Source organism: Mytilus edulis, chromosome 7 (assembly GCF_963676685.1).
Source record: "Mytilus edulis chromosome 7, xbMytEdul2.2, whole genome shotgun sequence".
Taxonomy (NCBI): Eukaryota; Metazoa; Mollusca; class Bivalvia; order Mytilida; family Mytilidae; genus Mytilus; species Mytilus edulis.
In genome coordinates, this window is record NC_092350.1 from 68,317,500 (window position 1) to 68,332,344 (window position 14,845).

The window sequence follows — 14,845 nt, forward strand, 5'->3', positions numbered from 1 at the left end:
TAGTGTTTGCTCTACAACACGTTAATTTCATTTATACCATTAGAAAATCTCAACACATTTTGTAGGGAATAACTTTTTATATACATGTATTTGTTTGTCTCCACACAGCTGATATTTGGACGATTTTGTTCAATGATTTTAGAAACAAATTAAACGTAAAAGAATTAAAACCCGCAGTTTTCTATTGATTAAAGACTAAAAAACCAAGTTTTCACCTTTGCACTCAAGGAAATACCAAGTACTAGTAGAATGTCCTAGATAAATAAGATAACTCACTGCCTTTCTATTATATAAATGTACTGAAAGGAAAATAAAATGAGTACAAGAACTAATACATTATCTAGAAAAAAAACGTAAATTTACAAATGTACTAGTTGGAATTTCTCTTTTACAAGTTATAGGAAAACAAGTACATCTATTAGGTATTTCAATCGGTATAAATCATTTTGCATGGTTATTTAGACAGAGAAACTTTTGCTTTCTAAACAATAAGGCGTTCATTTATTGGTAACATTAAACGTGTCATGCATAACTCAATTATGTTTATATATTAGAGTGTATTAACATTCCTTTTAGTGTTAAAAAGTTCAAGATTAACAAGGGTTTTATAACCTAGATGACAATTGACATCTCATCTGCGATTTTCGTACACGAAAGCTTAGACCTGCTATTTCAAACATAAAAAGATCTGGCAATGCAGTTTACTGCTAAAAATACAACCACAGAACATGAAACAGCTCAGGGACTGCAATTATTTACAAACATTTGTTTAATTAACTAATAATAGACATATTATCTGAGGTTTATGGATTAATAACTCAAAAAGCTTTTATGCAAAATCCTCTCTGTAAATAACTTGGAAAAGGATTGATTAATTTGGAGATGATATAAACAGCTAATTATTGGTCTTGGGCTTGTAATATCGATATAACAGACAAAAAAATGTTCTTTAAAAATGATGTAATCAAAAGCATATTGGAATACAGATATCTATGAATGTAGAATTTGTAAGTTTTACACAATATGAATGTGACGTGTTATACACTGAAGCTTTTCTTGTCTTAGCTCGTATCGCAAAAATCCTATAAAACATGCATTCTATACTTATAATACATGTCAGCTAGATCATTTGTTTATACTGTAGTAGAATGTACACTATATAATTATCATATACGTAGTGAAAAAAAACTTTTTAGTTTTATTATGCAAAATTACGGTTACCGTTATGGCATAATATTTCCGTAAACTCCACATTTTCCGACCAATAGGTAGCAATACACAGTTAGGAGTTTAGTTTCGCATTTTGGCCCCGGTGGATTTTTCAAATAGGAAAGTTATTGTGTAATAAAATTCATTTTTAGAAAGCTGAGTAATAACTTAGCCTTCAAAGATGGTTTATAAAAGCATCAAGATTATTTTTTACATGTTTTATGGGCTATTTTCTGTTTGACAATCCGTATTTTCATAGCTAGACCGACTATCGGTCCAGAAATTAATGTAATGTTTACAAACACTTTTTTTCTACACGAACTTTTTGACGCAATTTAAAAAAAGATGAGACGAAAGACATATGATTTTCATTGGATTTGCTGAATGATGTATGTACACAGTTTCAGAAAAGGTATTACTTCAAGCGATTGAAATTCTACTTTAAGCCAAATTTTGGGGAAATATGTGACATCTTTTCCCCCCTTTTTGCAATATTTTATAACAAATAAATGCAGATTGTTGCCATGGATTTACCCAAAAGAAATTATATCTTACCATTTTATATACTGGATATAAAATCTATGGAAGATTCTGATTAAATACATATGCACATATATGACACAAACAGTAAGCTTGATATTGCAAGAAAGCAATGAAAAGGAGATGGTAAAATCTATAAGGGCAAATTTTATTATTTTTTCCTAACTGTTTATTGCTACCATATGCTGATCGGACAAAACTATGGGTATCATTCATATCATCCACGGTGACGCGCCTTCGTCTCTTTAGACTATATCGTGATCTCAGGCCGATAACACATCTGATATGAACAGTGTCGTGCGATAATCTGATAATATACCAATTTGGTAAAAATTCAAAAGTGTTAGTCGGTGGTGAATATGACAATTGCAAATGAAAGATCGAAATGACTCACTATTCTAGACTATTAGACCTTTTACTTTTTGTATATTTTATCTTGGCTTGAAGGCATAAAACTTTGTTCAGTGCTCGGAGCACAAAAATCACGCTTGAAACATGAAATCCAGCAATTTGATTGGTTGATTTTCGAGTCATAGTACAAAAATCATGCTCCAAAGTTTTATGACCGTGAGGACAGATTTCATTGTCACTTTCGGAATTGCAAATTGCTATTTGATAAGAGCAATCATTATTACTCTTATGGTATGCTTACCCTTCTGACGCACCTCTGAGTACCACCCACCTTTCCCTCTGTTAGCTTTGTCAGTTTTCTATGTTGTGTTTTGTAAACTGTTTTTCATCTTTTGGTCTTGTGGTCGTTTTTTTTTTTGCCAAGGTGTTTTGAGTTTATTTTCGAATAATGAGTTTGATTATCTTTTTGCACCTTTCGCCTCTCTTTTTTCTGGACCCTATATGGTGCATTTTACATCCGATAAGGGCAGGAGATATCGTAACATGTTGATTGCTGTTAATTGAAGGCCGTGAAATTATTTTAATTTTCATAATTGTCACTTGAGTGTTCCTGTCTAAGATTCTGATATGCAACGGCTCTCTATTTTACTATCTCGTCTATTCGTGTCTGCGCATGTAATTTTATTAGTCTGTTGCAAGCACGATGCTAACAAGCTTTATAACTGTAACTTAAATATGCGTTTAACGTTCATAACTATGGAAATTTCCACAATTCATTGTATATCGTTTTGTGAAATAAAATTACACGTATCTCAGTTGAAACAAATATAGGGGAAATTGGCTCTACCTCTTTATATTTAATAAATCAATTATTAAAGTTCTTTAAAAGAAACCATATAAAAAAGAAGATGTGGTATGATTGCTAATGAGACAACTGTCCACAAGACACCAAAATGACACAGACATTAACAACGACAGGTCACCGTACGGCCTTCAACAATGAGCAACACCCATACCGTCAAAATTTATTTTACTGTAACTGCATGTGTTCATACAACGTTTTACACTGTAAATAGTATTTAGGTCCAGACCACGTTAATCCACGTGCTGGATGGCTTGCTGGCACCTTCCACGTTATTTGGAGAATACTCACGTGCTTTGAAGAGAAGCTTCATGTACTAGGTTACTCACTGTAATATTATCTGATCATTTGTGAATTTGTCTGTGTGTTATTTAACAAAAAAACGTAAAATACATTTATCTCCTTTTATAATTAATGCACTGGTACTGATTTCAAAGAGTGTTCTAAGTATCATTTTCACAAATCGTTAAATCTTTAACATTAATTTGACAGATCTCGTTTGATGTGTCAGTGTTCCGGAGTCGTGACCGCAGACGATGTCGGTTTAGTTTTCTGCAACCAAGATTAATTATACAATTAATTGATTGATTGTAACTTGCCTGACGCTCAGATACATTGCATGCATATGCACAAACTATGGGACTTTTAAATTAGAAATCTTGTTGACATATAAATTAACTTATATCAGTTTAAATGGGTTTTCTGGTTGTTGTTGTTGGTTTTTTTTTTATGTCAATTTGAAATAAGTACTAGTGCTTTAATTTATATAATTTGATGGGAACAAAATGAATTTTGCAGGTTTTTTTTACCAAAGAAGCAAACTTCGCCTAGTGAAACTAATATTGCGAAATACAATAAAATTGAGAATGAAAATGGGGAATGTGTGAAAGAGACAACAATCCAATTAAGGAGCAGAATACAGCACAAGGCCAACATTGGGTCGCCAACACAGCGAGAATATCCAGCACCCGCACGCGGAATTCAGGCGGCTTCTACACAAAAATGTATACTAGTTTTAAGTAAATATGGTCATTTTATTTCTTTTCTTTTGTTACATCTTTTGACATCAGACTCGGACTTCTCTTGAACTGAATTTGAATTTTAATGTGCGCATTGTTATTCTTTTACTTTTCTGCATTGGCTAGAGGTATAGGGGGAGGGTTGAGATCTCATAAACATGTTTAACCCCGCCGCAATTTTGCGCCTGTCCCAAGTCAGGAGCCTCTGGCCTTTGTTAGTCTTGTATGATTTTAAATTTTAGTTTCTTGTGTATAATTCGGAGTTTAGTATGACGTCCATTATCACTGTACTATTATGCATATTTTAGGGGCCAGCTGAAGGACACCTACGGGTGCGGGAATTCTCGCTACATTGAAGACCCAATGGTTGCCTTCGGCTGTTGTTTGCTCTATGGTCGGGTGGTTGTCGCTTTGACATATTCACCATTTCCTTTCTCAATTTTATTACACTAAATTCCGAAACATATAAGGAACTAAAATTTAAAAAAGGACAAAGACTTACAAAGACCGAAGACTTCAGACTTGGGACAGGCGTAAACATGCGACAGGCTAAAAAAATCAAAAGTTGAAGGAATTGATCGCACTACTTATTACACTTTAATAATTGTTTTACTTCAATTTAATATACTTTTGTGACCAGTACAGTGTAATCATATACTTTTCTCTTCTAATTTTCAATTGTATTTATGAATTAATCTAGTCAGTAGACAGTTGTTCAGTGTTTCTCGGTTGTTGTTTTTTATATAGATTAAACCATTGGTGTTCCTGTTTTAATAGTTTTACACTAATCATTTTGGTGGCCTTTATAGTTTGTTGTTCGTTGGGAGCCAAATCTCCGTGTTGAAGGTCGTATTTTTATAATATTTACCTTTTAATATTTTGTGACTTGGATGGAGAGTTAAAAAAACAGTCTCATTAGCTCTCCTACCACACCCTCTTATATATATGTTATGGATTGCTTTGTTTTCTCAGTTTAGGGAGCTACCATTTGATTTTTATGGGGGGGGGGCTAGGATGAAATTTGAAAAAATAGGCAGGACAGGAGTTTTGAGTAAAAAAAAAAGGCAGGATGTGACACTTGCAAAAAAAAAAAGTCAGGATAAACTAAAAAAAAAAAAGGCAGGACCGATTAGAGTGAAAAATAAAAAGGCAGGACAGAGATTACAGCTAAAAAAAATGCAGGACAAAATTTTTCATCCTAGCCCCAACATAAAAATCAAATGGTAGCTCCCTTAATAAAATCACGCTGTCGTCATTTACTACTTATTGCAGCTAAGCTGTAATTATGTTTTATTTGCGGTACAGTTTTTACAAGAAAGTTGTGTGTTTTAACATCAGACAAACATTGTGCATGTAGAAATAGTTTACACCACACAACCTTTTCTACGAGTGCTTATACGATTTTATTGATTGCTATAAGGAATCATGGCTCAATATTGTCAAAAGGGCAACACGCCTGATAAACATAATAAGTACTGGTGTATAAATATGTTACAAAATCATATACGTCATTGAATACGATTAGAAACAAACTTATCCTGTTGTTTCTTTCCCTTTACATTTTTCATCCCTGATATCCATCTCATAGATTATATTCCATTTGTTGAAAAATCAGACTTTTACCAATAATTGCATTTCACCAAATCCAATTGACCATTTGGAATGATACCTTGAGCGTTGATGTATTTGAATGATTGTCAAGTAATTCTACTTCACTGAATTAATAGCCATGAGCATGTCAGGATAACACGCGCTCTTCTACAGTGGAGGGTAATGGCAAATTTGAATGTTTCACAAATAAATTTATTAATCTAACCTTACATTGTTTCTTTGTTTATTTACTAATTCCCTTTCTTTTCTTAATTGTTTTTTTTTGTCGGAACAAATCCGCTTTCATTTCTTTTAACATTTTTGAATTGTGGCCAAAATGTCTTAATTGCAATTTCGCAAGCAAAATTCGTTGTTTCAACTGCCAATATTATTCATTTGAAAAAAGAATATAAATTTTTTACGGTGATTTCGTTTTTTAATATACGTATTTTGTTCACGACCGTTGACACTTATATGTATTTTATTTCGTTTGAAATAGGGTATTTTTCCCGTTTGCTATTTGTAGTAATTATTTATAGATGGGAACTAGTATAACTAGTTCTGATACTGGTTTTGCAACAGTATGTACTATTTATAAATTTGATGTTAGGTGCATAAGGCATGAGGAAAGCCTCGGTTTTTGGCGGTTTCTACGGGTGGGGTTTAATGGTACTTATAAAGTTTGGCATTTAAATGTATTAGTATCGAAGGTGCTCGCAGTTACGTCGAATTGAAGTTGGTCACATTGGTATATATGCAGTTGCTGCTATGTTTATAGTACGTACAGGCGTTGGAGGTATTAGCCGAGGAAAAAGAAACGATGCAAAAAGAGGAACAATGTTATATGTCAAGTATTTATATGTTGTTTCAATCGAAGAAATATGCACAATACAGTAAAATAAAATATTGTATCGCAAGAGAAAATAATATGTTACTGCGAGCAACTAATTCTATATCAGTGTTTGTCTTGTTTATAGCCTATTGAATTTAGAGATTAAATACTTTAAATTCGGACGAGCAGGGCGAGGGAGAATTTAAAATTTAAATAACCCGTTTCAGCTATAATTATAAAATGTATTGTGAGTTTTAGGGATATTCAAAAACTAGAACTGACAATACTACATGTATGACAAAAACTTTAAAATGACCAAAAGACAAACAATAGTATACATAAAACAACAACGAAAACTGAAAACTGAGAAACGCGAACTTAACCAAAAAACCCTGAGTGATGGTATATGCTCCGGAAAGATAGATCCTGCTGCAGATACGTGGTATCCGTCATCCTACTAATGAAATTGCAATTACGATTATAACACTTTCTACGTCATTTGGTCTTATTGGCAATTATAACAATCTAATTAAAATTAAATCCTTTAATTTTAATTAGATTGCAATTATAACAAAGATACCACATCTCCTTGTTTGTATACATTTTAATTGAGTGACACAATAAATATACGGGAACTGTTGTTAGCCCATTTCTGTCGATTTGACCCATAACATATTCTGTTAAATCTACCCAGCCCCTCATTTATTTTCAACAGTCTACCGAATTACAAACATTCAATGGCGTTCCAAGAGTATTTCAGGATTTCTACCGGATTTTTTTCCAGATATCGAAAACGAAAAAAAAAATCGGATCACTTGAGTATGCCAAGGTCCTTTGAGGATGTTGTTGTTTCTTATAGATTTATTTTTTTACTGATGATTTTTTTCAATAATAATATGTCATCAAACTGAACAATTGAAACGTATATCTCTTAAGTGAAGTTACTCCAAACAGAAAAGATTTAGCGTATATATGAGTGTCTTGAATTTCATTAAGGAAGATAAAATTATAATAAATGACTGTTTCTCACTTGTGTTGAACCTAGTTATTGTCATATTTATCTATTAGTTTTTATTTTCCTAAAAATTTCTCTGAAGAGGAAGTTCTTCATTTTTTTTTTACAAAATTATCCAACTGTTGTTCTCTTTTTTTGTATATATGTTACCACCACATCATTCTCTTATCTTTATTTTTTTTAATCTCTCTTATTAATGTTTTTGTTCTTTTAACTGCGATGTTTGTCCATTATTCTTTTATGTCGAACCGATCCAGATATTCGAGGCCCCTAAATAATTGCAGAATCAATGATAATGTTTTACACAAGATTATCAAAAAGTTAGAAATACAGTCTTATAATATCAAATAAACATAAAATATTTGGTCTGGTAATGCAATAATCACTGTGAAAACGGCCAAGTAATCACTATATCAAAAACCTCACGAGGAGGCTCTCCTTCCTTCGACAGACTTTGTCATCTATGCAATTCAAGTGAAATCGGTGACGAATATCATTATATAATGACTTGTAAATCTTTAGATTTAGAGAGAAAGAAATTTTTACCTGAATATTGCTGTAAAAATCCAAATAAATACAAATTTGATAGTTTATTTAATTCAGACAATATTATCATTTTAGAAAAATTATGTAAGTTTATAAAAACAGTACAGGTGAAAGTCAGTCCTCCAAGTTAAGTTACGTTTTGTTTTGTTCACACATGTGCATGCTTATATAATCATATATGTAATTGTAAATATATTTTCTCTGTAACTATGACATGTAGTTTTGTGAGAATAAAGTTCATTCAAAAAAAAAAATTCCTTCCTAGCTTTACAATTATCCCCAATAAAACAAATGAATGCTCATGAAATAGTACAAGCCATGTTATGTCATTGAACTGAACACACACAAATTGAAACGCATATCTCTTAAATGAAGTTACTCCGGAACAGAACATATTTAGCGTATGTATGTATTGTATTGACTTTCATTAGGGGTTATCAAAAATTATATCTTAGCTATCAATTCATGTTAATGTTTTTTAGGTCCGTAGAGATTATTGGTTTAACCATCAGCCATCAATTTTACATTGTTACAAGTTTAAACGTCTTGTTATGGATAAATGTTATTCAATTAGTAAAATTTAGTGCATTCCAAAGAAAATCGTATACACTTTTAATTCGGTCAAAAATTTCAAATGTTTTGTCCTCTAGATTTCTTTCCTGTCTTGCATGTGGTTTAAGGTTTAACGACTTACCTATGTATAAACCAATCACATCTTATTCAATATTTTCTTTTGATAAACGTATGCTACTGATAAAATACCATACGACGTATTTTTTATGCTTTACCAAAAGCACACTAGGATAACAAACAAACATTAAAATAAATCAAGAAAGCAAAACTATTTTCTGTTTGTAAGAAAAATATGAACAACAAACAAATAAAAAAAGTCTTACATAAAACATAGTTATTTATTCTTCGTTAGTTTTCCTCAAATACTCGTGTAGTGTAATTCATCTTGAACAGAGAAAACAAATAATTGATAGACAGTCCGAACCAATATCAGATATATCTCAATGAACTTTTGATAGGTACTAAAATTATGATTATGACAGTTAGACGCATGTTTAGACACATAATGTAATAGCTTTGCTGTTTCATTAAACATTTTTGTGCAAAATAAACTGGGTATAAACATTTTCGTCTAATTTTAGATTTATATAATAGCTAGAGTCTGCATAAAAAACAAAGACATTCTCGTATACCATAATCTTTTGATTTTCATCAATTGTAAACAAACTTGTATAACTGTAATATGAGTTTCATTAAGTTCGATTTTCAGACTGGCTTTATCTCGACTGACATAACGTTATTAACATCGTGCATAGAATGGAAAACAGAGAATATCTCCGAAACTAATTACAAACTTTGATTAAACTATTGTTTTTGACAGCAAAACGTGCAAACATCAATAAACACTCCAAATGGTCAGTATATCAAACAAATGATCGAAGAGTAAGGTTACAATAATTTTACAAAATACTGACAGCAATATAAATGTATAACTTCTCTTGTGTTCAAAACTTCAGCGAAACGAAACAAAAAAGAAATTAAAGATGGCGTCATCACTTGGTTTGATACGTAATCTCGACAATATTTTGAAACAAAAACAAAGGCGGAATGAACACGATAAGAGTGAACATATTATGGGAAAAAGATAGATTTGAAAAGCAAATCTTTTAAATTTGTAAAACGAATCCAAACTTAGTTTGGATCATCGTTTTACATCGATGCGTATTGAAAATATGATATTTTGTTTTAGACAAATACCAAATGAAATACAAGTACCTTGTTTTATTTCAATGAACAAAATATAATAAGTATTGGTCATCATATAAGAGGGTGGTAAAGGGAAGGGGGGGGTGCTTGCACGAAAAAAAAACGTGAAATAAGACATAAATTCACGTTGAACGTGAAATAATTTCTGCAATGAACGTTGCACGAAAAATAAATACTTTTATTTGAACCTTTTGAGACTTAGTCACTGTCTTCTTGTATATATTAACTCTTTGTTTTATTTGATATTCCTGATTTAGTATACACATTTATGATATAATTGGTTTACGGCTTTTAAAAAAGTATTTCTTGACGATCCCTGCCAAGTATTTGAATTTTATTTGAAAAATACCGATCACGCAAAATAAGACTGAAAGTCACGATGCACGTAAAATTAAATAAGCAGAACACGTTGAACGAGGCACCCGTCTTGCACGACTGAACGTAAAAACACGTTGAACGTGAAATAAAAAACGGCGATCACGTTGCACGAAAATAACCCTTTACCACCCTCATATAATAAAACAAAGTGTTGAATTTTAAATTGCAAAACTGACATAGATTATGAGTGTTAATCATCCTCTATAAGGTTATAGATAATATTCCAGAAATGCTTGTTTCCGCCTTTATTTTGTCGGCTTGCTGTAGAGGAAACACGCATCCGGGTGTACAAAATTATAGGACTGGTATCTTAAAAGTTTGATAAGTCTATTTAAGAATATGTACTTGACATCAGATACACAGATCTTAACTGTATCCAATTGGTTGAGACTAGGTTTAAAATGTGATCACTTGAACCTGTTCCGTTAAAACAGTAATACCTTTGCAAAAGTATAGTGTCCTGCTGGGTCTGTGTGTGTTATATAAATACATAGAAATATCCAATCGGAATGGTGACATTTATTCCGATGTGTTGTGAAGAGTAATTGCAATGTTCTCCCCAATTGAAAGAATGTTGCAAAAACTTATTAAGGGGTATGCAGATAGTCTGTTACAAGGCTAATCTTCTGCCTATAGGTGTAATACCACCATTGATTTTCCCCTTTTAGTCTTTGTTGAATTTGCACTTTTCAAAAATATGTGCAGAATTTATCTTTGTTTCAATTAAAGAAATACTTGGCATTAGTAAAGTTTTATCATGTTCAGTACTATAGAAAAAAAATTCACATAGCATTTCATTGCATATAAAAAAAAAATAACCACCACTGGAAGTTAACCAATCAAATTCCCCCCTTATTTAACCTGTGTACAAGTTTTAGTAACCATGTAACCTCAAGTTTACAAAATATTCTATAGAAACCCCAAATGAAAAAAATAATGGTGCTTTGAAATACCCAAGACATAGTTTTATGACACCGAAATGTTTTACTGCAATAAAAAGTAGGATTAATTACCTACAACTGTCAAATTCAAGGGAATATTTTTTTCGGCCTATTTTCGGATGTGACGTTCCATGATTTGGTGGTATTACACCTATAGTTAGAGTTGCGAAAACTTGTGAGAAGATATCAAGTCAAAGTTACCGTTCAAACGTTAGTCGACTCTGAAAAATTGTATTTTTCTGTATTTATAATATAAATGATATTTGATTTGCTATCAAGTTTGAAGACTCAGAATACATGATGATGTTAAAAGCTCGAGAATATATTTATTGGTATAAACATATCAATACATTATATTTATAGTGAAAACGATATTGTGTGCAATTTCAATATTGCTTTCAACCTTATTCTTTTATTCTGTTTTTATACATAGAATTTAATTACCCTCATAATCCTTAAAAAAGTTGATTAAAGATTGAAACCAAATTTAGCATCAGCGGTGTCTACGACCTGAACAACTGATATCTCGGAATATGGGTTGTTGTCCGAAATATTGATAGCGTTTGCTTCTCAAATAATCCCAAATAAAAAAATAAAAGTTATTTATGGAAAGATTGCTTGGAATAATTGACTTAAATCCTCATTCTTGTTTCCATATCACACGATTTGTAAATTGGTCTTTATCTCTACATTTTTATGTTTATTAAACTATAAACAACTTGATTTATAGCCTGTAACTTCTGAAAAATCTGCAAAATTTTGCTATATTTGTAAGAATTATCAAATTTAAATTCAATCTTTCTTTCATTTAGAATTATCTATAAATGGGTTTATTAATTAAACCTGCTTCCCAAAACCTGGACGAACTCACCAGTATTAATTCAAATAGACAGTGTTTCATTTCAGTGACACAATTTAAATTAATGATTACAATTGTATAATTTTATCTAATCAAAGTACAAATAGAACAAGAAAAACATTCTCTTTAAGCGATAAAAAAATATCCACAAAACAAGAATATGATTGGTCTAAAATCGAAATTAGTCATTTGGCTTAATAAATTAAACATTTCCTAAAACACCTCTCTTTTCGCTATTATCTTGCTAAGAACTGCACCGAATTGTTTTCAAACATAAAAAAGATAAATTGATACACATATAATAATTTTTATAAATTCTTCGAAAAGGTTTCTGTATTCTCGTGAACTTGATGTAAAATGGCGGTTGCTATGGGTACGCCATATAAGCTAAATAGGAAGATGATCATGCCTCTATTTGCCTTCAATTTCCTCAAAAGATTTTTAAACAGTACATATATCACATATAACTGCCTTGTCCTTGTGTAACAGTTCTTTACAGAAAGTAGAAAATTCAGAAAACGTTAGATTTTACATAATGAAAGTAAACAAATACAGTCTGCCGTGTTGTCTTAAAAGAAATGTTTGGACATTACATTGTGTGCAGTACCTTCCGTTTTTCTTGACATTTTGTCCGTGACAGTCAATTGCTTATATCTTGCCATAAAATAAAATATTTTTCGATTCAATCGCATAAACTTTACGAGTACTAAGAACTAAGAACTTTCTAAAATGCCACTTTCATGCTTGTTCTATGTTTTATTATGGTACGTAAGTTGAAAATTAGTCGTTATCTAAATGTGCAGTCGACTTTTTCAATTTGTATTCAAATTCGTGTATTTTTGTGACATTTTCCTACATTAATCTTTTCCGATTTATCAATTATATGGAAGGACAATACAATTCGTGAGAAAGCATATTTATGTCTAATAGAAAACATCACTGTCACCATTGAGTTGGAAAGACGAGTTACACAATAAATCTTGAAATTTCACGCTTTGTTAATTTTTGTCATCTAATAGACAATGAAATAGTTTACAATACTAGAAAAATTGTTCGACTTCATCTTTAGAAAGCATGTTTCTCTCCTTTTACAATTGGTTGTGAAGTAATTTTAATTTTCCGGCAAGTTTAAAATTAATTTCGCGTCAAAACTAATTATTTATAACAAGTTCTATAACTGGATCATTGTAGCGTTATAACTCATTGATGAAAAATCGATACACATTGATATCAATTTTTCCGTTAACATTAATGTATTGAAATTAAGTTTGAAATCTCAAAGAACTTATTAAACTTCGCCGATTCTGCAGACGACTTTCTCAAATAAGGAGCTTCGTCAATGGTTGCATTCTGTCCTATCATATACAATCGGCAATCATCGGAAGGGAGAACGGAATCGTTCCTGTATAGACAGTGCTTTCAAAAAATGTTTTTGTCAACACTGATGTTGCGAGTTCGAATCCCTCACGCATGGCAGGTGTGCCCTCTTCAAAGGTCTGACCAAAGGTATGTTCTTTCCGAGCACTCCTGCTTCCTTCGTCATTCGGCAATCCTCGGTAGAATCCGCTACTCTCCTTCTATATGAGGGAACGGAATCGGCCGAGTTGACTGAGACGAATGCTTCCTTCGTCTGTAGAAACTGACCGCCAACAGTGTTGAAATTCGCGGTAACACCAAATAATCAAAGGAATTGGATGTCATTACTATGTATATAAAAAATTAAACAACCAATCAAGATCTTACTTAATGTGTTATTTTTCATCGTCCCTTTAACTTACACACAGTGAATATGTATGAAATATTCACCACTGAACGTGAGGCAAACATCAATTAACCAATTAATTTTCAGGTCGAAAATACAACGTCCATTTTGCGTTTTTATAAAACAACTGATTATTTAAAGTTCCACTCAAATTGTCATGCTAGTATATATGTATCGTGCTTAAACGTTTATTTAATCGCATTTTTTACTCCGAGAAAAAATTATGACAAAAAATTCTACAATTGATGGAAGTCACCCTTTGATGTCTTGTAATGGCGCTGTTCAAGGATTTCCTTATTCAGTTTTTTCTTTTATAGCACTAAACTAAAGAAAATATTTTCATTACTTCCTTGAACGTGTTATATAAGAAACGTTTGCAATGCATGCTGCGTAAATAGAAAACTCAATGAAAGAAATGTCGTAATAGTATTTTACGGTTCATTCTCATTTATCCAACTTTTAAAAATTATAGGTAGTACAGGTAAAAAAAAAGTTGGATAGATGGGAACAGAGGTAACCAAGAACAATAGAGTTTGGGTTGAATTACAGGTGAAAAATAAGACTGAAAATTATATCCGGATTAAATTTTCTGTAGTATTATTTAGCATAGCAAGTTAAAATAAACAACTGACATTTAGTTAATGTAATTAAAATCATTTTAACGTATTTTTAAGTTTTTATACCTTAATTAAAATGTGAATTGGATAGAAAAATATCAGTTGCACTTTTATTCATGAAGAGATTTGTCAATGAGATTGAGATTTTTTTGTGTAATAGATCCTCTTCTGGTTTTTTTTCTTCTTTCTGTTCTTCTAACCAAATGATCCAAATAGTTTAAGTAGGTGGTATACTGCATCAGTGTAGTGATTTACGTTGATCTGTCCTTGCTGTAGTCTATCCTTAAGTTGGGTAGTTGGTAGAGGGTCCATGGGGAAGCTCAGAAGCTCCTGGGTCTCAACAATTTGGCATCAAATTATGAAGAAGCCAAACTAATAAATATCTCTCTATTTTAGATTAGATTCTGGTTTCTTTGAATAACACATGATACAAAACAAACAAACACTGAAGTATAAAGTTCGTTCGTTTTAAATATTATAGGCTTTAATGTGGAATACATGATTGAATATGGAAAATTTACTTTATTGTAAAACAGTGCTAAATT